Consider the following 25,173-nt stretch of genomic DNA (forward strand, 5'->3'; position numbering starts at 1 on the left):
GGCTTGCCTGGCGGGCACGTGGCAGGGGGAGCGCCAGCTGTGCGCTGCAGAGGTTCCTCAGATATGCATTTTGCTCTGTTATCTCTTTGCAAATACTATGCCTGGTGGATATTACAGTGCTACCTAAAATGTTGCTTACTTACATTATTCTGAAAAAATGCTGGTAATAATCACCTACCAGCAGGCAGCGGTTTCCTCTGTGTTCAGAGGAATCAATTGCCCGCCGCAGCACTGCTCTCCTCAGGAACTGCCTTAGGTTCATCGCGGTTCTCTCTGTGTTACTGTGAATAGATGTAATGCTCTGATCACGTCTCTCATTTGTGCATTGATTTTGAACTAATGATGTGTTTGTGTGCATACCTGGGAAAAAAAAGTGCTATGTGCTTGCATACCTCCTCCATTTTGGACTGTGTAGCTCAGGGCTGTCATCGTGGTACTACATGGAACACTGCTGCTGGGCTTCGATTTTTATGAAGTCCTTGGAAAGATTTAATTAAAACTGTTTTCTAGATTTCATCTTCCTTAGGAATGGCCTTTTATTGGTTCTACCCATGGGGTACTATTTATCCAATTTAAGGCATTTAAATGCAGAATATTATTCTGGTGTATTTATTCTTTGGAAATCTGTACTACTCTTCCACCCCTCTACAAGTATTTTGTTGTTATGTGGAGCAGATGCAGGCCACATCCTGCTAATCTGCACAGCTGCGAGAGATGAGGTTGGAGCTATTTTGACGCTCTTTGGTAGTTTGTCAAAAGCCTACAGGTAACTTGGGCTCACAGCGTCTGAACATTTTAGGTATTTCTTATGGTTCTGTTACAGCTCTTCCGTACATAATGCTGCCATTTATCTTATTTGGTGTCTAACCAAATACATTTTTCTCCTTGGAGTTTGTTTTTTTTTTTTTTCTAGTGTTTTCACTGAACATCTATTCTGTTTGTCCATGCAAGCTACTCACTCAACCTCTGTTGCCTGCTTGCAGGGTTTGCTTTTGAGTTGAATATTGCAGTGTTCCCAGATTGACACAAGTGCAACATGAGGACATGTCCCTTACACTGGCACCAAGATTTCTGTGTTTCTCAGTGCGCAAAATGCAGCTGGCAATTCAGACAAGCCACAAAGTTGCATGTCTGTCGCTGTGACCATAACACCCACGGCTCTCCTGCCCTGGAAATCCCTTTGTCAGACTCAGTTACCCACAGCTCATTTCTCCGTACATCTCATGGTTTTGCAGTCTCCTCAGCTTCAGGGAATCTCACTGAAAACACAATTGGCATTTCTCACTGAAAATTGAGCCACAAAGAATTTCTTATGTGATCAATTCTTTTCACCCACAAAGTATGACTGGCCCTTTTCCTCAGGTCCCAGTCAATTCCTCCTCACTTTGACTTGTTTCTACTTTCTGTCTTACAGTTAAAATTATAGTTAAAATTATTTATGCAGCCAGATTCCTCGGTCACATCTTGCCGTGTTCAAGGAGACCAGGTTTGCACCTCTCCTGTGCAGGATGCTTCCAAAGTCAAAAGCATTTTCTTTGAATGAAATTCCGTCCTTTTGTCTTTTAGACAACACTTGGGCACCTGCTGTTCTCCTGCTTGGTCTGTACCAGCCTGTTTCCATCTCTACCAGTCTCTTCGTCTTCTTGCCAACCATGCGGATCTTTGCAGAGGCCGGGTGAGAAGTGAGGCTGATGATGCTTTTGTACACTGGGTACATCCCCAGGGATGCAGGTAAGCAGCAGAGGTGGGGCTGTGCCCCACCAAAATAGCACGTGATGTGCTGACTGCGATGCAGCTCCCTGTCCCCCCTCTACGGAGAAATGACCGGAGTGATTCCTGATAGATATTTAATTTTGAACTTGTGTGTTTTTGAGTTATATTGTACAAAACCGTACAATAGCTCTTAATGCTTACAATATAATTTCCCTCAGTTAGTTTTCGTTTTCCAGTATGGCACTAGTTTTATACTGTTATTCATTTTATGTACTCTTTATCATATTTGTCAGTAAATCCCCAGCAGACAGAAAGCAGTGGGGTGTGTTTGCAGTACTACAGCTACCAGGGCTTGGCAAAATAGCAGTGTAAAAATCATTTGCATTAGAGCTAATAAAGACAGCTGGAATGGACCCCAAAATATGTTCAATAAACCAATAAAGCTGACTGCTGATTATACTCCTACTTCAGTAAAAGTAACTGGTTTTCATTCAATGTTTAGAGTACGGTAATTGTGTAGTGTAGTTTTTTACCCACAATTTAGATCTAATATAATGGTCAATGCCTGCCTTTAAATGCTGACAGTTTGCTAACAATTTCCAGTCTCATGCATCTTGCATTTTATTTCCTCCATATGAGGGTAGGGTGAATTTCTCAACATGTAGTTTGCTGTAACTCCTTGTAAATGTTGATTCTTTTATTGTGACCACTATAGCTATCACTTTGAGGAATAAAGGTGTTTATTTTGTTGTTTTGTTTTCTTCCCCTCCCTTTCCCACCAATTCCTGTGTTCATGGTTTTCCAAAATCTTCTGGAGTTGTCAAGAGATCATACGTAGGAAAAGGAATTTCATGAATTAACCAATTAATAGAATTATTTTAAGATCTAGATGCTAAAATGATGCTGTAGATTCTCTCTCTCTTTTCCCTTTGCAAATACGGCTTATCTACCCCATGGAAATGATTTATTTAACATACAAGTGTCAGTCCTTGAGACAATAATATACTACCAAATCTGCATGTCTTCAAAATGTGTGCTCACTCTGAAACATACATATATTGGATTTGCATAAAAGAACATGCCTGTTTTTCTTTGTTTTATGCATGCCAGCAGTTTTTATAAAAAGGTTAACTGATAGATATTCTTAGTAGTAATGACAAATAAATAACATCTCTTTCCTGCAATACTTGACAATAGAAGGATTCTGTCCAGGATTATTATTGGACAAAAATAACGAGCAGGATTTGCCTGTACCCTGTGCCATACATGAAACAACAAATCAGTCCATACTAAGTTCATTTAGCCATATTTTATATCTTCTAGAGCTGGAATTGTGTAGCCTACAATACAATTTATATTTTATCTGTACCATCTAATTAATTAAATGGCCCCAGAGTACCAGACTCACAAATCTCGTTAATAGCTGAATACTGAAATAAAGGCTGTTCACCCCTACTAGAATAATATTTGCATATCTCCACCTGCGATGGGTAATAAGTACCTGCCACAAATCAGAATTATGAATTTTGTACGCCTAACAAAACCGCAGGGGAAATTATACCTCAGACATTCCATAATAATTGCAGCTAAGCTGTTTAGTGCCATCCACTTATTCTGCCTGAAGTGTTTAAAGCAGCAACAGTTGTAAATGAATTCAGGCATACATTCAAGAGAAAATGTTTCAAAAAGTTTTTCTGTCTTGCCATATGTAATTATCTTTATAGAAATGTTCAGCTACAAGTTATAACGTGCTCATATTTAAAATTGCAAATTAAAAAGTTCTTCCAATTAAAGTACATTTTATAAGAGTGCTTTTATAAGGTTCCTATGATAACATAGGAAGCAGCTAGGGCCATGTTTATCATGTTGGTCTCCCAGAATCAGTGATCCAGTGTGTGAATGACTGCAGTGAGTTGTCTGCTTTTGCAGTGCTTCTTTCCCCAATAATGTGCAGTTCCTGGGGGAGAGTTAACTGCTAGGGCTTGGACAGAAATACACTGTGATGCAGATAGTCTTTCATAGGCCAGGGAATTGGGACGTTAAAGTAGGCAGCACAAGCTGCCTCTGGCTTGTTTATTTTCATGACAGAAAAGGAAACTGCATGTGGAACAGAGCTGGGGAGGAAGAGCTGTGAGATGCTTGTGGTTCAAGCTGTTGTCTGAAAGTGTTGGGGGATAATAATATAGAAGCTAACATTTAAAATGTGATTTGTGTTTGAGAGGGCCACAAGGCTTATGATAAGCACAGGTCCTGTTTTGCTGTCCTTGTGAGGACAGCTTTAGGAATTGGACCCATCCTTTCAAGGAGCGTGTAGACAGTGCTCTAAGATATATGGTTTAACACTTAGGCTGCCCTGCGTGGAGGTATGAGTTGGACTTGATGATCCTTATGGATCCTTTGCGACTCCAGATATTCTGTGGTTGGGAATCCAGGGTGTTCCACGTATGTGATATGAACCTGCTGTCTGTGTGCATGTATATCTATCACTTGTGACAGTATGCAATAGTTTCTGGTTTATCAAGAAAAGCTTCTTTGGTAGAAGTCACAAGATAGCTTGGGAAAAAAGGAAGTGTGGTTGTAGGCCATGTTGGGCCAGCTACTGAACCCCTGTCACCTCAGTCCACAATCCCTCTAGGATTACATGTGGAAGGTAGCAGTGGGGTTTGCTGCTATGTCATGAGGTGCAAATTCAGTTGCTGGTGTCCCTCAGGGCTGGCATGTGATGGTGCAGCCGTGAGGAAGGCAGACTTCTCTGCAGCTGTGAAGGCTTGGGCAGCAGATTCCAGATTACCTGAAATTTCATTTTCCTGAACTGTCATTATACAAATTGGGGGAAACTCTGTCATGACCAGGAGGGGCTTATTCTTGTGGAGGGGCCGCAGCCTGGCTCCTAGATTTGTATGTCAAAGCTGCGGCCAGCACCAACCTGCAACTGAGCTCCTTTATGTCCTCACCAGCCAGGGCTGCTGGTGGGGGAGCCAGGGGCAGGCAGCACCTTTGAGGCCATAGCAACGTGTGATTTCTGTTTCACCTCCATTTCCTGATGGAAGACAGGGAAATACAGGGCAGCACCTGTCTATGTGGTGCCCCTGGTCCCAACCCACGTCTCCACAGGCCTGCAGGAGCTGTCTGGGGCCAGGCCTTTACAGGCTGCGTCAGTTTTGTTAGTACATGTGGGGCGGTTTAAGTGCGTTAGACAGTAAACTGGTGAAATTCCTGCTGCTTCTTGTGATTTGAATGCGTGAATTGTCATATTACAGATTTTAGAGAAGGCAACAGACCAACAAAAATAACGCCTCCTTGCCCTGGTTCTCACTGAACATTTTGTTGATTATAAATAGTTAGGTTTCAAGTCTTTGCAACAGAGGAGGACAGAACTTAAGCTGTAGTCTGAGCCAAACACACACACACAAAAGGTATTTGTGATCACTGAAATCATCTCAGGATTTTAAGGTTACTAAGGATTTTGGTGAGTTGTTTATACAGACAACCAAACTCAGGTAAGGGCTAGGTTTAAGCCATTTATATCACTGGCTGCAATACTCTTGAATAACAAGGCTGTAACCTTGCTTTAATGCTTGTTGCCCCTCCAGAAGATGAGCAGAAGTTACAAGAGAACTATTGCTGGAGAGGCAGAGGTCCCCTGTGCTGAGTCCCACTGGCAACATGCAACTCCCCAGGCAGGAGAGCCCCCGAAGCCCCAGCTTTGGTTCCTGTACACGTCCACATTTATATGCTGTGAGTGTAGCCATCGTTTTGCTGGTGTACTAGTGAAGGATTAAAAAATAATTAGGATTTATATGTGTTCAAAAGGAAGGGGCACAGTGCAGTGAGTCACAAGGAGGTGATTAAGTCAGGTTTTCTCAGTCTTCCTAGACTGACAGAGATGAGTCTGAGGGTTTAGGAAAATAGCTGATAGCCTATTACCATGATGGAAGTGTAGCTTAAGACTATATTTTATGTTTTAGAGGACTAACAGACAAGGTCCCTATGGATTTTTTTTCATATTACATAAAATGGCTATAGAAGATGAACCATAATCTCTTGCTAACTTACACATTAGCCCAGGGCAATAAAGATGTTTTTATTGGAGGCAGATTTCATGAGAAGTTGTATGGTTTTATCTTCAAATATTGTACTGTGCTGAAGGCATTTAAGTATCCTGTTGGGACACGCTGTCCTGGAAAGCCGTTACTCTCAAAAGGACAGTGAGGTCACTGGAAAACCTCTTTCTACAGGATCCTGCCCTTTCCCCTCTGCTTGTCTCCCACTCTTTGCCTTTGCTGCAAACAGAGATGAAGCCAGTGTTTCAAGCTGCCACCTGTGCAGGCTGAAGTCCCTGTTCATCCTCGGACGGATCTGTCAGCCTGACGCAGCTGAAAGGGAGGCCCTGGTCTTTCTGCTTGCCTCCTCAAGCCTTGCTACGTCTTCCTTTCTCTCTGTCTGCAGACAGTGCTGGGACCCTGCCTCTCTTCTGCAAGGTTGCAGGTCTGTTCTTCAGTTCAGACCTCCGACCTTGTGCTATTCCCAAGATTGGTAGACTGGCTCCCTGCTATAAGCTGCCACTTATGTCTCGGCTGGGAGCAATTAAAATGCTTGCCTCAACTCCTATCATCTTATCTTGATTTTTCACATCTTTTTCTCTAATCTTGACAATCAAGGCAATAGCTGCTGCCATCCACCCAAACCACCCTCTCCCTGGCATCTCATGCCAGCTAGGCAGCCTCTGTGGATGCGTCCTTCCACTACTAAATCCCTTGATTTCACTGATAGTGTAATCTGATTGTTGTCAGCCTATTCTACCACTCACCCATCACTTGATATCAGTCTATGACCGTCTCTTGGCACCTGCTGTCATTACACAACTCTTAGATATTCCATCAAGTACCTCATGCCTTCTCCTTTGATTCTTTTGCGTTATCTCATTGCAGTTGGCAGTGGTGCTTCATGAATATCCATAAGCCTGACTGCTAGCTGTGATTCAGCACTGCATGTTTGTCTCCATAGCTTGTACACTTGGAAGAGCATTTGCAGTTCAGGGGTCCTTTGTGCCCCTGGGGTGGTCCCTGCTCCCCTGCAGGCACTCTGCCTCTCCACTTCTGTATCTTGCTTTTCCGTTTGGTTCTTATAGAAACTCAAATACATACGAAAGAAGAGTGAGCATCCTCTCTAAAGTCAAAGGCTTCAGGAAGTGGCTAATAGCAACAGAAAACAGATTAAAATGGAAATGTTCGTATGGTTTTCACCACAGAGGCTGCACTCCTTGCACTGCTGTGTAAATGCTGCAGTGTGTGGCATTAGCAACTGTGTTATATGACTTTATTCCCTTTCCAGCTGTATTTGTGTCAGCTTGCTGTTGTCTGGAAGGCAGATGAGAAGTTGGCATTAGTGGTTTCTTTCTATAAACTGTTATGCAGAGGATAATCTCTGATTGATGAGGTCATGCCCTGCTACCTTACAAAGAAACATATGTCTCTCTCCTAGATTTAAACCTAAGGCTGTACTTGGCAATCAGCAGTTTCTCATTGATTATGACTGGCAGGGATTTTTATGCTTTTTTTTGTTTATTTCCTTCATTTATCTAAATCTACCAAATATATCTGTTTAATCTTTCAATCTATAAAAAGTACAGATTTCATCTTATACTGTGCTTTAGTGTCTATGATAAAAAAGACATTTTTCCCTTTACCTTGCACTTTCCATTCATATTGTAATTTTTTGTTCCAAGCTTAAGCAGTCCACATTTCATTAAAAAAAAAACGACACTATTCATACTTCTTTCATCCCTATAAGATGGTAAAAGCAATGTTGCTTTGATGAAATTTGGCAGGTAAGAGGATTGAGTTGAATCATCTCAAACCCCTGGAGTTTTGGGCCTCCAGCTATTATGGTAGAGCAGCTATGAGTATTCAAAAATTGGTCCTTTGTTTGCACTGAATTTCCAAGCCATCTGTAGTGCACAAAAGCCACAGCTCTCTTTATAGTTCAGAATGAATATTTAAAAGTTCAGTTTTAGATTTTATTTGTAGCACTTCAGATCTATCTATCCCATCTGTCTCATGTCTCAGCACTGTGGCATTAAACTGTACTTGGTGAAGTCAGAACTTGGTGCTAGAATTTAAGGTAAATGTTTGTTCCTTTTCATTTTGTGATAGAGTATGCACATGCGTAATCAGGATGTGCACAGAGGACTGGTAACACGTGCTTTTTATTCATATACTGTAAATTATTATTAGAATATTAACAAGCTGCTGGACATACCAGGTTGTACAGTCTGAACATTGTAGTTTAGGTTCCATATACGTGTGCCTGGGCTGGCTGAGAAGCTGTCCTAGGGCCATGTGTGGAACCTCTGCCTTCACAGTGTGCCTGGGTCGTGACAGGTGCCCTCAGGAAGGGAACATTCAAGGATGTGTCATGGGGAGTGGGGACTTGTGCCGGCTGGTGTGGAGGTGGCCATAAGAAAGGGGGGTGGAACTGCTCATTTCAGATGGTGTTTGCGTGCTGCTGTATATGTGCCTGCCCATTTCATGGAAAATTTAGCAAGCAACAACAGTGTGTCCTTAAATCAAAGGAAAATACCTCCTTATGGTAATTCTGTAGATTAGCATCATCTGCTTGAACCAGATCCAGTATTTGTGTTTAAACCATAGTTGCATCTGTCAACAATATGCCATTTTTTTCTTTGTGTTTAACCACAACTTGAGGTCACCTATTCTGAGTCGGTGGTATGAGAAAGGAAGCACCGTATCTTTCATAAAAAGTGGGAATCGTCTACCTCTTATTAAGGCCTCATTCAATTCTGGTAAATTGTTCATCCTTTATTTTCATTCTGTCCCATCCTGAGTTGAAGGAGGATGTGTGTTAGACTCCTGATGTGTAAATGGATCACTACACTTAAAGGAGCTCTTCTCTTCAATAAATAAATATATATATTTATATTTACATATATGTCTGTATCTCCATCTCTCCATCCATTTCTGGGGAAAAAAAGAGGAAAGTAATCTCTTCTATGTAGACTGGTTATTAACCATCCTTTTTTAAAAAAAGCTGTTGTTTTTACAGCCTTGAGTGCTTCAAGTCTGAAATTACATTAAAACAGATGATTGTGGAAACACTTCTCTATTCGAACAGGGTCTGAAACATAGCAAAGATGTTTCAATTCACCATGTAAAATCCATGTAAAATCTGTCCTGATGGCTGTTGTCTTTGTATGAAATGAAATGAATGAAGGACTTCAAGTGTTCAACCAGGCCAAGTGCAAGGTTCTGCACCTGGGTTGGGGCAATCCCAAGCACAAATGGAGGCTGGGCAGAGAATGCATTAAGGGCAGCCCTGCGGAGAAGAACTTGGAGGTGTTGGTTAATGGTTGGTTAACTCAACATGAGCCAGCAATGTGTGCTTGCAGCCCAGAAAGCCAACCATACACTGGGCTGCATCAAAAGAAGCATGGCCAATAGGTCAAGTAGAGAAGTTACTGTTTCTTCTAGTATTTCTCCCCCTCTTATAAGGAGGTCTGAGTCTTGCTACAAATCATAGCAGAGCATGGTCAGAGGGGCTGATAAGCTGGGGATGCAGTTCTGCGGTTCACATCTCCATGATGCTGGCTGCGCATCACCAGCATCCCAGCAGTCGTGAGAGCTGGACTGCTTCGTGGGCAGTGGGGAGCAGAGGCAGTGGCTGCCCCTCTGCCCAGCACAGCCTGGGACCTCAGGAGCTGCCTGCAACTGGGGCTGGCCTCTTCAGCAGTTACTCAATTCCAGATTAGAGAAAATAATCCCCCTCCCCCTTTAAAATAATATGCTTCTTATTTCCAGAGGCCTCAGCCACCTCTGCTAGCACTCTCTGGGAAATAAACAGTCGCAAAAGTGAACTTTTTTGGTGCGTTATATCATCCGACACTGAAGTCTGTGCTCTTCCCATGCAAGAGTTCCCATAGCTTTGAACAAGCAGCCCTATGTAAGCACAAGAATTTGACTCCAAATGTTGTTTTGATTATTTTGAGCAAATTTTTTTTGTTTGCACTTCATGACAGACTGAAAAATACACACAGGTAAAATCATATATTGTGCCTGTAGCATTTCTTACTGACACCACTTCAGCTCACATGGCTGCAGCAGTAGCACACATCTGAGAAGAGCAGGTGCCACATGTGTAGATATTGTATGAGACTGGGAAGGGGACTGTGCTAGAGGTGAGGAAGGAAATGTCTTCATAAATACATTTCTTGATGGCAAATTGCTTCTTGTCAATGGGCATCTGTTTTGTAAAAGTTCAACCTCACTGTACTTTCATATGGAGATGAGTGAAGTTTGAACTTCAGATTCTAAAATCCAAGCTAGAAAGAATTTAGAGGTAGGTGAAAAAAACAATTCAGCTGTTAGTTTCCTTTCCTTTGGGAAATTCGTGGGGCAAATGAAAGAATTTATGGAGGAAGGGAATGAAAGCTCTTCTAGCTGGTGGTCTGAGTTAATTTTTTAAAGACAAATTGAAGAATGTTGTGTTTGTTAACACATGGTTAAATGAACACCAGATATTTGCAAGACTTTTTAAGTCAGGGACACAGTCAAAAGAAAGAAAAATCGCACTAATTTCCCTGTAATAAAATCTCTTGGTGGAAAACTTAAGTGAGTCTCAAATGGAGTCTTATGAAGAAGACATTCACATGAAACCAATGATGACAAAAAGTCTCTCTGGGGAGCTCTGTACCCTTTAGGCTCCAGCTGCCCTACCTTGCCCTCTTGGAAAGGCCTGAAGCTCCCCGGCAAGCAGCCAGGTCTCTGGCAGCATCTGGCAGCTTTTGGTCTATGGCTGACTAATAATCCCTTGAAGTCTCCAGGGGAGCCTGCAGTCTCAGGAAAAAAAAAAAATATATATATATATATAATTTTCATTTATTTTTTATAAAACCTTTGTTCCATGGAGATGCATGACTTGAAACACTGTAAATCTTTATTCTATATAATATTGTAATCCTTTCTCTTTGTGTATAAAAAGTTGCATATTTCCTGTGCTGTGCCCATCTACCCTGAGCAATGAAGTTCCTTCCTCAACAGTAGGTCAGCAGGTTGGAACTGCTGCCTGTGCTGGGTTGCAGCCTGCCCGTTTGTGCAGCAGTCCAGGGCTGTTTGCTTTTGCTTCTGCTCCTCAGTGCATTTAAATATGAAGATGGGTTTGGTTCTAGTCCAAGATTTCTAAGAAAGGGATCCTAAAATTAGATGCATACAAAAACACTGAATGCACAGCATTTTTGACTGGCCTCAGAAAAGCTGTCCAAGAGCTTCAATTTCTTAAGATAATGGCAATTTTTTTAAGGCATATCAAGCATTGATGTAGTAACCTAGTTTCAGACATCCAGTCTTGGATCTGGACCTGCACTCCTATAGGTACACAGTGGGACTCCAAGCTTTAGTCTGTCTAAGCAGAAAGATGATGAAATAGGGTTTTTGCTCATTCAAGTACATGTGTGCTCTCAGTCTCTTTCTGCACACAACAGGAACAAGCAGACAATACTAGTGTTTTGCATCAAGTTCATGCTGGTTGATGGTATAATCCAGCTGCTTCAGTGTAAATCAAAAAAGATTTTGAAAATGTGCAGGTATAAAATGCTGACAGAATGAGCATTTGAAAATACGGCAACTGCATGATCCGAAGAGAATATTTGATCTGAATGTGTTGGTTAATACCGCCACATCCTTTGGCATTGCTGTGGTGCAGAAATGAGTCTCTCATATGGAGTTAGAGCTAGGTGTGCCTTGGAGACCATTGGGGCTTTACCTGGGCTGCAGGTTAGAAAGCAGCACTGCAGCAAGCCTGGTGCTTGCCGTCAGAACTAAATTAAAATAAAACAGCAATTGTTTTGTCCATAGTTTATCCAAGTTATGATTTGGCTTTGCCCCTAGCTCAAACTTTGTCTACCTGCAAGCTTTTAATTTGGTCCTTTTGCTGCTCCTGGTGTGTGAGGGCTGGGGCTGCAGCTCAGCTGCTGGGGGCATTTTGGAGCCAGCATCTCTCCCGTCCCTCCCTGCGCAGCTGCTGGGTGGGTGTCCCTGCTCCCTGACCTCAGCTCCGCCAGCACCTTTGCTCACAGTAGGTGCTGCAGGACCGAGGTGTCTCCTGGCTAGTGGATGAGTTGTTTCAGAGGAGCTGCTTTCCCTCTGGCCAGACTGGCTGCACTGCCTAGGTTCTGCAAGGGAAGGAAAGACCCTCCTCAAAGTGCTGACTCTCTTTCTGGGGCCAGCTGGGGATGCTATCTTAGCAGCTGGAGATCCCCTACTGCACACAGCAGTCAGCATCATGGATCACCCCTGGCGAAGCTATGAGTGCAACCAGTTAGAGCTAGAGGATGAAGATAGCTATCTGTTAAATTCCTGCTTTAACAAGCAACCTACAGCCTTGTGAGGTAGCTCCTCATCCTGTCTTCAGCACCACTGAACTGCAAGGAGGGCTGTGGGTTAGGAGGCAAACCCTCCTTGGCCCCCTCAGCAGCCCAGGTCACTGTGCTTTTTCCTGTGGAGGAAGGGTGGACACACCAGCTGGAGTGACCCACGTCCCTAGAAGAAGAGAGCCAGGAGCATGGCTCCAGCTGGGACACAGCAAAAGAGGCAGGTTGAGCTCAGATGCTGCTTTTTCAGTGTTTTGTTAAGCCAACATACATTCACCCTGTGCATAGTTGTGAAAAAGCTAAGATAGAAGGAGCAAGTGCAGGGATGAACTCCATCACTCCAGGTTATTGATACATTTATTTATTTATTTATTTTACTTCTTTTAGCCATGACTTTGAGAATGGGGAGGGCAGGTCAGATGTCTGTCCTTCTGCGTGGACCAGCACACAGCCAGAGTGACACCCATAGCTCCACCAGTGCTTACTGCCACCAACCTGCTGGTTATTGTTCTCCTGCGTGAGGAAATTTTGAAGATCTTCTCAAAACGAAGATAATGAGAGGTATGCAAACAAAGAGGTACATTTGAAGCCCCAGCATTAAGATGCTAAGTAACCAGTAGTTTGAGCTGCAATCCATGGGTTATTATATATATATTTTTTTACAGTCAACTTTTCCCTTTTATAGCATGACCGATGCTCGATGCCCTATAGCCACAGTTTAAATGAATATTCATGTAAATTTTGAAAAAGAGTAAATTATAGGGACAATGGGGTATTGTTCATCTCTGGTTAACTCTGGAAACATGAACGTATACCTCAAATCATGTGGTTTTCATAGGACAGTTTATGAAATTGCAGAGAAGCATATTCAAATATTTACTTGTTTTATAAATGCAAAGAGATTTTAGATTGTATATCAGCTGAACTTGCAGGATTCCATTAGGCTGCATATATGCACTTGTTAGTCCTTAAACTAGTAAGATGTCATTAAAACATTCATTGACATAGCCACTGTCTACTTTAGCTAGACCTTCAGCATTACTAATTCAGGTCTTCCTGCATTTGCATGCAGCACCTCAGCTACACAGCTTTAATGCTGTTCTCTGTTTTGTTCTGCTGTCAGGTATTCAGCTCCAGTGTTGTCCTCACTGAAAAATTTCTATATTACAGCTCTGAATACAATCTGTTTTGTATGCTCATGAACTAGCTCTAGGACTTGAAAAAAACTGTTTTATATTCCACACTGGTTAATTTTTCATTTCTCTGGCACCTTGGTGAAAAGTAGTCAACACAGTTAACAATACATGTTGTGCAACAATAAATATTTTATTGGATATATAATCTGCACAATTTACAAGTTTGATTTTTCTCTGGGAGTCTGAATAAATCTATAATTTTGAATATTTGGTGAAAACTCATTTTTTTATAGTACATTACACAATAATCACTAAGCAACATATGATTGACTTTTTAATCGCAGGTATAGACATTACCTTCACTTTTTTCCTAACGTTGCTTGACTCTAGTAAAGCTATTTTATGGGAAGGATGGGCTCAGCAAGAAGTTTGGAGGTTTCATTCTGGGAACAATATATAATACATATGCTAGTAAATTTTAGTGTATTCCTTATACGAGATAACTTTAAGAGGGATTTTTAAAAATATGTCTCAATACATATATATATATTTATCTATGATTTTGATATACATTTGTTAGGGTTTGTTGTGTTTTCTATTTTACTGTGTTGGAATTAATGGATTTACTTAGTTGTGTCTAGTTTGTAGCTATTACCCATGTTTTAAGCCCATTGTAATAAAGGAACAAATTCTGTTCTTTTCTACTCCCGTGTTTCCACTCTACACTTACAGGTTTGTTTTTGTTCATGGTTTCATATATAAAAATGTATGGCTGGAGATGCTGTTTGCTTTCTGTATGTATTAATAGATTAGGCTTTTACTGTTGCACACACGTAGAAACTGTGCTTGATCTGGGAGACAAAAAGATAAATGGCTCCATACTCAGGGTATTGAACTCCTATCACTATATTGTGATATATTAATTCTTCTTTAATATATTTATCCTCACTGTGTGCCTGTGAGATAGGGCAGCTAAGTCATGCTTATCTCAAAGATGTGGGATTAAGCCACAGAAAACCCTAAGCAAGTTGACTAAGGCTGCACAGGATGTTTTTAGCAAAATAGTGAATGATCATAGCTCAGAGTAGTGATGTTAAGTATGGGATCATTCATCTTCTGTTCCAAAGCTTCAGCTCTTATTCAGAAGCTATGCTTTATTTTTGCTTAAATAAAATTCTATTTGAAATAAAGCAACAGTTGTGAATAGGAGTATCATGGTCTGCAAGCCAACAGGGATTTTAAATACCATGTTGTGTACCAACAATACCAGTTGTGTAATTCCTCATTGTTTTTCCCTCATATTTTTGCCATTTTGGAACTATTGACCGAGTCTCTTGATGGTGCATTAGCTCCTATTTGAACATAAACAAGATTAAGAAAAGATGATGTGGCAGCTGATGACTGTGGGTGGGTTTCAAACACATAAATTGAGAAATATTTCATGACTTCCTAAGGATGAGCTAAAAAAGAGAAGATGGACAATGCGTATCAGAGAAAAGTTACCCAAAACAGTTGACTGTGTTTAGGCTCTTTAATACTGTTCAGAGAGTAGAAATGAAAGCTCAGGTGCTTGAACAGTTTGAAATTAGGCTGTTGAATGCTTTCAGAAAACAGTTTGTGATTAAAGCAGGTCTGTGCGGATTCTAATGTTTGTTTCTGTGATAGAAACTCACTCGTATCTGGTAGTGAATGCATTTGTTCCAGAACTGTTGACCCTAATACCAATGCATGTTTGAAAAATTGTATTAGCTCATGGTTTAGAATTCTCGTGTATTATAGGAACTATCACTTGTTTCTCCAGATGACAATGAATGTATTTGCTGTTGACCAAAATAAAAAAAAAAAAAAAGTGATCTTTATTCTTGTAATGGAGAACTTTAATACTGCTTCTTTTAAATGTCATCCACCTTCCCAATATCTCTCTTTTCCACCTTATCTGCGCTCAAAAACTCAAGATGAAGTAACCTTACTGAGCACAAACAGTTTTTGAAGTTTCATTAACCTCCTCTTGCCTCTTTGTGTGTGCTTAGTGACTAGAAGATCTTTACAACCACTTTAAAAGTGATTATTGTTCTGACAGTATCCTCTGTGAGGCTTGCTGTCTTGCTGTTGAACTGAATGGGTTGTGCACAGGACATTATCTTGTGTTTTAGCTAAGAACTGTATGACAGAGATAAAGGAATTCAATCATCTTGCTATGCTAAATAGTACAATTTCTTTGATTTTTAGGCTCATGGATCTTCATGTAAAACTACTTCTGTGATTTCTTTTTCCTTTGCTATTGCTGTTTTTGTCTCCCATCTTCCTTTCCCGGTTCTTCCTTCCCCGTGTTTAAAGATATGGCTGTCAGTGAGCTGCCCCTCGCTTATCATTCGTAAACCCACCTTTCAGAAAGATCTACCTTTTTCCCATGTCTGAAGTCAGTAGGAGTTAGCCTTGTCATCCTTTATGAGAGCCCCATCATTGACTATAACCCCATGGTTGACTGCTGTGTTATGCAGAATGAGGCAGGCTGCGAGGATGTCAGATGCAGTATTGAGTCTGTGCTTTGACAATTGGAAAAGACACTGAGAATGAGATTTCACAATCCCAGAAGACCTTCGTATGATCAATGAATTCTGAGTGAGTGAACTAGTAAGTGAACTTCTGCTGGTATAAGGGCAAAATCAAATTAGATCCATCAGCTGTTTCTGTCCTGGATAGCCACTGTCACCTAGAAATTACACAATAAAGAAGTAACTAAATCTGATGTATGAGACAGGGGATCAATGATGTGTTAGAATAAATGCAATGTAGCAGTAAATCAACCACCTAAAATATAAAACATATTCTAAAATATTGCCAATAAAGAGACATTTGCTATTTACAAAATTTGTGAATATTAGTACTCAGCAGACTGTTTGGGGAATAAATTCTGTTCAAAGTTCACTTAGTAAACTACTAATGTTCCCAGTCTGCGCTTTGATGCACTAATATGATACAGGCTCATCACATTACAATGATGTGAAAACGCTTGTCTCGTTATTAATAATTGACAGAGCACATGATGTTATTCACTGCAGGAGCCTATTAACTGAGCATTGGCAGCAGGATACAATTGGAGGGAATAGTCTATCCTTAAATATGAAGTAAAAGTCACCAACTAACTCATGTAGTTTCTGTTCAGCTCTTGGGACAGTGTCCATCTGCCACAGTGGGAGCAGATTGCTACACCTGATCTGGAGAACACCTCAAAGTCTCTACCAGACCTGGGAGTGCCTCTGTTGCCCCAATTTTTGCATTTATTAGAGGGGGAGAATTGGTGCAATTAGGACTGAAGCGCAGCCCCTGCCTATAACTAGCAGTTACTAACTTGTGCTGAGGTATTACAGAGAACACCCAAGGACTGAAGCCACTTGTGCTTGCCTGTATGCTGTTATTCACTGATGTAGTGCTTGCTTCCCCCTCTGCCTGACGTGCTGCTGATGAGGGTCATGAAAGAATCAGCTGACTAAGATCTGGCAAGGACTATGGATTGAGGAATTTGAAGTCCTAATTCATTGCTCAGATCCGAATTATCATCTTCACCCACATCCTAAGTTATTATATCAAGAAGTAAGACCAAGGTAATTCTTAAGGTAATTCTTTTTTTTTTTTCTAAGAAAAAAAATAATATTCACAACTTGAAGCTTTTTGGTCCTTAATTGGTTGACAATCAATCTACAATTGTTCTTGGTTCTTCAGGGACAAGAAAACCTAAAATATCCTGTTTTATCATTAAAATTAACAGATTTATAGAACTGGTATTTTGTAATCAGTATAGCCTGTTCTCCCAAGTGGCAGGCAATATTGATGACATGTCTGCAAAAAGGGGGTTAAATGTACAAAAGTGCTGTATTGTAGCAGCAGTATTTATATCAGTGAAATGGAGCATTTTGTGGCTGTAGGGACCTTGGGAAGGGATGTGATCTTTTTGTTTTGTGTGTATGTGAGTTTCTCTTTCAGGTTAATCTTATTTATAAACTATCAACTTTATGTCAATTAACTGGCAAGATGAAATTTTTTCCAAATAATAAAATTACAAGAGACTTGTAGACAGTACTGAGTTACAGCATCTATGGCATCTCATTATGATGTAGCAAAAAGTCCCTTGACAATATAGTATATTCAGACCAAACATATTCTTCCTCAGTTCTGTCCTTAATTAGCAGCTAAAAGATAAACAATTTTGCTGTCATTGCAGCACGATAACAATCCGGGCAAGGCAATGCCCAGTGAGCCTTGCCTTAAATCCTGTAGCACTAAATGTTCAAACAAATGCCCCCACCCCCACTCTTTACTTTGATTTATTAACTTGAGATGAATGATTTGGCTGTCAAAGTCTGTCAGTGCCATGCAATGAAAATAAAATCAGTGGCAATGCCCCGTGTGTGAAGCCACTCAGGGTATGTAGCCTTAGACATTAGCACAGAGGCTCCAATCCTAGCCCGCTCCCCACCCCCATTCATTAGCTTTCTAAATCCTCCTGTCTTTGTGGAATCACTGCAGCAAGTTGAAAATGATATATGTAATGAAAAACCCTGTCTGCCTAGTGCAGGGAGGGTGGAGAAAAAGACTGTGCTTGGCAGTCACTGCTGTGCTGATTCCAGCAACGATTAGTGCAGACTTTGTTAGGAAAGCTCACCAAGTGCAGAATATTAAGGCACAAAAGGGAACCTCATTGTTTCTAGAGATTTCTGTTTGCCTGCCTGGTTTTGTTTCCCCTTTCGGTGCTGTGACCAAATGTGCTTAGAGCCTTTACTGGGAGAGAAATGCAAATGTTTTTGATGCTCTGTTATAGTTTGGGGCTATTTTCAATATTATGCTATAAATACTTTGTTATCTTTTCAGTATGGGTACCTGAGGAGCAGAAAACCACGCAGATTCTGTTTCACGTGCAGGCAGAGAAAACAGCATGGCATTGTATTGCAGTGTGGTTCAACTCAGTAAATGATGAGTGTGGGAAAATACCGAAGGATAAATATTTGTGTTTTCGTGAACTATGTGCACACAACAATATTAGTTATTTAAAAAATGCTTTATACTCTTTGCATGATACACTAGATTTGATTTTTCAGAGGGACTGGATTTCATAGCACTAGGTCAATGAGAGTGTGGGTGTTCAGCATCTCTGAACGCCAAGCTATAATTGTACTTGATAAGCCAGGGTAAGGGACCTAGATGTTTAAAAATCTTGTGTACAACAAAGGAGTCAAGCAGATCCTGCTTTACAAGGTGAAACAAAACATATCTCATAACTATACAGCAGTGGTTATTTTCTTGGTGGAAATGTAAATTTATTTTAGTCCAGATGCCATGTAAGCTAACAGGCCAGTAATGCAGCTTCAGGGCTTGAAGCTCTGTGGTCATCACTTTGGTTTCAATGAATTTACGTACAAGATGTGGTTTGAGCACAGAAGGTTTGGTGTATTTGCATTCACACATACTCCAACACGGTCTTCCTTCAGGTTTCTGGGCCCAGTTTTGCCTGTTTCTGAAGCTCTTTTGTGTCACTGGACAGAGCCAGACGCTATTCTTGACTGCTGGACTTTATAGTCAGATAGTGTTGTTAGAGATGCTTTGTTTAACAACACAAAGACTTGGTATTTGTCCCATATATGGCATATAATCCAACTGTTGTTTGTATCCTGGTATACCTAGAGGTACCCATAGAGATAAAACTGTGCTTAATGCCCAATGTGCTGGAACCTTGTATTATGAAAAACTCCTTGTCCGAAAGTGTGTTATATTTTCAACTGATGTGATGTGAAAAAGTCAGGAGGAAGGAAAATGGAAAGCATGGAGAAAGGAAATTAGTTGCCCAGGTTCTGGCAGCTGGTTTCAGTTTGTAATCCAGTCCCTGAGCAATGAATCACACTGCTTACCAAAGGCCAATTTGTGGAGGAATGAGCTCCTACTGGGAAGCAATGGGCTAATTCATGCCTATTGACTTCTCTGCCAGATCTTCTCTGTCTTGGCTTTGTGGTGCACTTTACCACTCAGCACAGCATCCAAAAATATTCACAGCATAGCTCAGAGGTAGCAACAGTCTAGGAAAAGGCTGCAACTTACCTGTTCTTAGTGTGTTCTGGATGCATATGTACAAACTCATTGAGATGTCAGAATATTAAAAACAACTACAGCTATGTTTGATTAATGTCTTTCTCAAAATCCATCTCGAGTAAGACAGCCTCAGATATTAAAATTATAGACATGTAGTGATAATCAAAGGGATGCATGTTTTTAGGATATGAGAACTTTGGACTAAATGTGCTGAATCTTGGAGTGCCAACTGTTTCTCTTACTCCAACATATGCTTTTACTTCTGCGATCTTAGCATTGGGCTTTCTGGACCTGAAGGTATTGTGCTTTTGTTACAATTCACAGTCAGCTACTACTGAGGAACAGTTTGTTTGTCCTTTTGAATTGAGCAAATATGGAAAGAGTTTTGCTTTCAAGTTCTGCCTTTTAAACTATTCTGATGTCTAGTAGAGATTCCTTTAAAAGGATTCACTCTTGTCAAAGTAGTAAGTGTCTGAATACACTGTCTGTGCTGTATGCTTTCCTTCCAAATGTAATTACTTCATTACATATATTAGACACTGAAATTTTTGCTTTGAATAAAAACATCAAAATTGTTTATGCCAAATGGTTTCAAGTTCTGGCTCCTACTTTCTGAGGACCATAGCATGTGCTGCTCTGTTGTCTTTTACCTTTCTCCACTGACAATTATATATAAAATAGCCAGAGAGAAACAGACGACAGCCTAACAAAAAGTCCAAACTGTGCAGTGTCCCATCCTCCAGCCCCGAGTCTCTTGTACTACCAAAACTCTTTTGCTCTCCCCTTTGATTCACACAAATCTACCTTCAGAATTTTTCAAACATTGCAGTGCATTAAACACTACAGCAGATGGTGCTTTTTGATGATGCCTTTCTACATGAAGCAACATTTTGTAGTGTATGCTGCATTATCAAAAAATCAAACATGTAATTATGCAAATATGTATGCCTTTATAATAATCAAGTTTTATTGTAAATGGTTGATGCACATCAATTTGATCCTGTAGTGCTGCTTTAAGTGCAGTTTAAGTGGCTTTTCAGTGTACCCAGAGGCAACACAAATGCATCTCTGGAATATTAATAAAATCCTGAATCTTTGAGACACCAACTGGTACAGCATTGCTTATACTGATTGAAACTAAATGCTAATCCTTTCCTTTATTTAAAAAAAAAATCCCCTTTGTTATTTAAAACACTGATATTAGTGCGATATGAAGGGCCATTTTATTTTAAATTGTATTGTAATGTAGTTGTTAAAATAATGTCTAATCATACTATATTCAGATTCCACAATGTAAATTTGATGAGACATGAATCCAATCATTGTACATCCATGAATACAGAGATGTATTTTAATATGTCCAGTTTTTCTAATTCTGTACATTTATTAAGGAAATATCTGTTTTCAGGTTTCAATACTGAATGCTAGAGCTTCCACGTAACCGATTGCTGAATGCTCACTGGAGACGGTTTTGCTCGTGAAATTCAATAAGCTAAATACTCATGGAAAAAAAAAAAAAGCAAGGATTTTGACATCCATAATGAAGTGTAAACTTTATTACTGATCTGATCCTGGCTTTTATCCGTTGGTTAACTTCATTGGTCTAATGACAGCCATCTCTCTGAATGCACACATACACATTCTGCTGCGGTTCGAGTAAGCAGATGGGCTGTGGATACAGATAAACCAAGAGTGTAAATTATGTTTTGCCTGGTGGTTCCTCCTCTTCTGAAAAGCAGAACACAAAAGAAGGAGATTGCATTGCTCGTGGGGAGAAGGCAGTAGCTACATAATGTCCTTCTTACCAGTTCTGATAGGCTGGATGCTTATGTTTGGGCTCGCTATATATAGCGGCTCCGTTAACCTGAAGCCAGGTTCAGAAGGTAAAGGATGTGTGCGTCTCGTTGCTCTTCTCAGGCTTTCCCCAGAACTAATTTTCTGCAAACTTGGTGAAGCTGTATAAGTTGGGCTTTTGTTCTGTAAAAAAATCTGTCTTGATTTTTGGATCTCTATTTTTAATTTACCTTCTTTACTCTCTCTTTGCCTGCTGATATTTATATAGCACCTCACTAGTTTCTGGCTCTACCCTTTGTCCTTTCCCTGCTTCCTTTCAGCATTATTTTTTATTTTTAACTTCCTCTTTGTGATTGTACTTCAGCCCTTTTCATTTTTTCCCCGTGGAGGTTTGCCTTCTCTGTCAACCTTCTGCTCCTCAGATTTTTTTTTCCAAGTGTTTCTCTCAGTTTCCCCACTTGGCTCCGCAGTCCTTCCACGTGTGCTTATTTCCCCATTCCTCTTCTGGTTTCCATGTTTCCCTTCCAGGGTTTCTTTGCCTAATCTGTGTTTATCTTTTTATTTTCTCCCTGTTTTTCTCAGTTCAAATTAGTTTAAAATATTGCCGGAAAAGCTGCTCTTGTGAAAATTTATCCAGATTGCTCTCGGAGCAGCTGCTGTCCTGGCATTTCCAATACTGAGTCAAACCTGAGCCTAGAGGATAGGAGGTCCTTAAAGGATCAAAACTCAGCTTCAGAATACTACCCAAAATATTGGCAAGCTGAACGTGAATATAAAGCCACAGCCGACAGCATCTAAAACCTTCCCAGTTTTGACATGATCTGGTATTTTAAGGGTGTGGGTGGGTTTTTTCTCCTCCCCTGAAAGAAGGGATTTCTTTATCCGTATTTAGCATTCTTGTGAGACTGAAGAAGGGGAGAGACATCATGCATCTTGTGAAGGCACCAGGGCTCCTAAAATTCGCAGTACAATTTTCCATATTTTCTTAATGCACATCTCATAAATCCTAATTTTTGAAAAGCTATTGTGAGAAAATGCTGGGTCAATAAACTGCCTTCTCATACTGAGAGAGAAGGTTGCTTAGAGGAATCAGGAACAACTGAGATTTTCTGAAGTGAAAAAAGCTCTCCAGGAATGTCACATTAACAGCAACATTTACATAAAATTATAAAAATAAAGTATATAGAGATACTGATCTGTAGAAATAAATACTATTGCCTTCGAGTGTTGTAATTTCATTCTCATGTATGCAAACCTGAAAGTAAAAGTGATTAGCAATGAAAATGAAACTTGCTGACTTGCTGTTTTTATCAGCTGTGAACACTCTCTGAACTTTATTTTTTTGCTCTATATTTCATTATCTTAACTGACATTTGTCAAGTTACTTGGTTTTTAAAAGCATATCTTAACCAGATAGTAGCCCTTTAAGTATAAATCCTGTATACCTGTAGCACTGAACCAAAGAAGCTGCCTGAGTAAACTTATTTGATTATTCACTGAAGAAAGGATCTAATTGTTGAAGCTCAATGGGCAAATGGTTTTCATCAGTTCCATAAATCTGTTTGTATATGAAAAATCTATAAGTACTATTACCTTTTGATTGCATTTAATATTCAGAAACCAAACAATATGCTGCTCAGCTTCTGATTTTATTTCAGTTGTATGGCATTTCAAGCTTAATTTAAACACAGTAATAGCAAAATCTACATCCAATGCCTTGATTTCAATTGCAAAGCAACCTAGAGAATCATATATTTTAAGGAAGTTTTGTCTAAAAGGCTCCATATCAGTGCGTGCTTCAAACATACTTTGCTGAAGTCTTATTTGGGGCAAACCGTTAACTAGAAATCCATAGTACTTTAACATAATTTTGCACTATTAAAAATGAACTAGAAATACAAATATATCTTCTTAAATGGCGATTTTAAATATATTACTTGTAGACTTGTAAGTAAAAGTATCTTTTGAAAGAAAAATCTGAAGAATATTTTGAATGGGTGGAGTTTGGTATATAAACTTAAAATATTGTGGGATACGATGTTCTGCCATTTAATTGACTGCAAATTTCAACCTTTTCTTTATATAGTATTTCATGAAATGTTTGAATTTCTAGGCTACATTAGTCACATAACAGTGAATAAACCATGAAGAAAGTAAACTCAGTAATTGCCAGTGTTTTGTTCCATACATGAAAACATCTGATTACCAATGGAGCTAGCAATTTGATGCAAAATCACATGTGAGTGAAGAAGCTTAGTTCAGGCACAAGTGATTTTAGTTCTAGCTTACATCCAGTAGTGTATAGGATCTCTCTTCCTTGGTTTTTCTTTCAAATCTGCTTCCAGACTTTATACTCAGTTCTACATACTCTGGTGGTCTATGTTAGACTGCAATTGTATATGAGTTATATGTTTTAAAAAGAAAATGAGTAAGGTTTTAATGTGGTTAGACTTTGCAGAGCCCAAACCCTGAGGAATCACCCTTCTCTGATTAGCACAATGTAAAATCAGGTCTTAGACTTATGGTGACAGTATCTGGGATCTTTCCAGCGAATGCTCAACAAGCTCAGTTGAGGAACTCCTTACAAGACCTTCAAATGAACATCAGTTCTTATTATTTATTTTAGTGGGCTGAAATGCTTTAGCTCTGACCATTTATGAATAAATTTACTCTGTTGGGGGATAACTGGATTCAAAGCCTACGTTGTGTCAGTGCAGGTGTTTTTATGTGAAGGTGGCAGGCATAGCGACTGCGTTGAAAATAGGACTATTATTTAGAGGGGAAAAAAGGTAAAGGAAGACACTAAAACAAAACAACTGATGAACACTACTAACTCTGACCCTTTGCCATTTCCCTCTTCATTCACATTTTTCCACAGATAAATTTAAGAGAAGTTGAAATCAAGATAAATTTACTGTTCTCTATGGAGAAATTTAAGTGCAGGAATACATTGCTTTGTACTTATTACTTCTATTCTCATTTTATATACATTATTTACAGGTGCACTGTAACAAATCTTTGTCATTAAAACACTGTCTCTAAAAACAAGAATAAAACTGTTTTCTCCTTTTTGCAGTTTTCCAATATATTAATCTGTCACCAGAGCTCCACGTGAAGTCCTCTGCTGTTCCTTCATCCGACCGGCAGTGCGACAGAAAGGCCTGGAGCTGGTCGGGGCCAACCCCAGGCCTGAGTGCTGGGTGCGCAAGCTATCGCTGCAAGACTGGCAGGTTTGTTTATTTTTTCTGATTTTATCTTTTTTTTCCTTTTTTTTTTCTTCCCTTTCCTTCTGGGTTTGTAGTAGAGGTCTGTATCATACGATTTGTAGGACCAGTTGCAACCACTCGTGCACCTCAGCTAATAAGGAAACAAGCAAACCAAATTTACAGGAGCTAGTTAAATAGTCCTTAAACTACATCTGCTCCAGACTGCGTTCATGAATAAGCGTACTTTTTTAATAAGATGTTGATCCTGCCATTTGCATGTATGAGTGATTGTCTGAGAGCTGTGAAGTCCTGCTGAGAGCAGGGGAATTTGCCATGACATTCTGCCTATGAAGAGAAAAGTGTAATATCTGTTTTTTAAAAACTGTGGTTAAAATTAAAGTTCCTTGAGAATTTTTCAATGAAATAGTTTCTCAGGAAGAAATCATTAAAGCCAAACTTTGTCAAGCACATGTCCCAGAACAGCCAGCTATCTAGTGGTGCCTAGCATATTGGCAAGTGATGAAATCCAGACACGGTTATTTCAGTTGCAAATGGATGGCTTTGCAGTAGTTGTGCTGGTTACTGAGGGACAGCGCTTTCTCACTTTTGGTTTAAAAGTTGAAAAACCTGAATTTTATTCTCAATATAGCTCTGAAACAAATATCAAAGCCTCTCTTAAGGAACGGAATCCCTTTATTCAGACTAGTCCTGAATTTCGAGTCTTGGGCCTGGATTTTCTTCTGATCCTGAAATTCTGATGAAATTTCTAGATGTGTTTGTTGCTGTGCTATTAAAAAAACATAGGTTGGATTTCAATGAAATTTCTAACGCTACTTTGCTGAGGAAGGACTACGCTTCC

General features: G+C 39.9%; 1 long non-coding RNA gene across 1 annotated transcript in view; it reads left to right on the plus strand.

Moving 5' to 3' along the window:
- LOC121074170 overlaps window positions 1-25,173 on the plus strand; it is an 86,213-nt gene that overhangs the window by 37,509 nt on the left and 23,531 nt on the right. The window contains exon 2 of the long non-coding RNA XR_005822180.1: window positions 24,185-24,338. This is a non-coding gene — a long non-coding RNA (uncharacterized LOC121074170). The remainder of the gene's footprint in view (window positions 1-24,184; window positions 24,339-25,173) is intronic.

The sequence above is a fragment of the Cygnus olor genome, chromosome 8 (assembly GCF_009769625.2).
Source record: "Cygnus olor isolate bCygOlo1 chromosome 8, bCygOlo1.pri.v2, whole genome shotgun sequence".
Lineage (NCBI taxonomy): Eukaryota > Metazoa > Chordata > Aves > Anseriformes > Anatidae > Cygnus > Cygnus olor.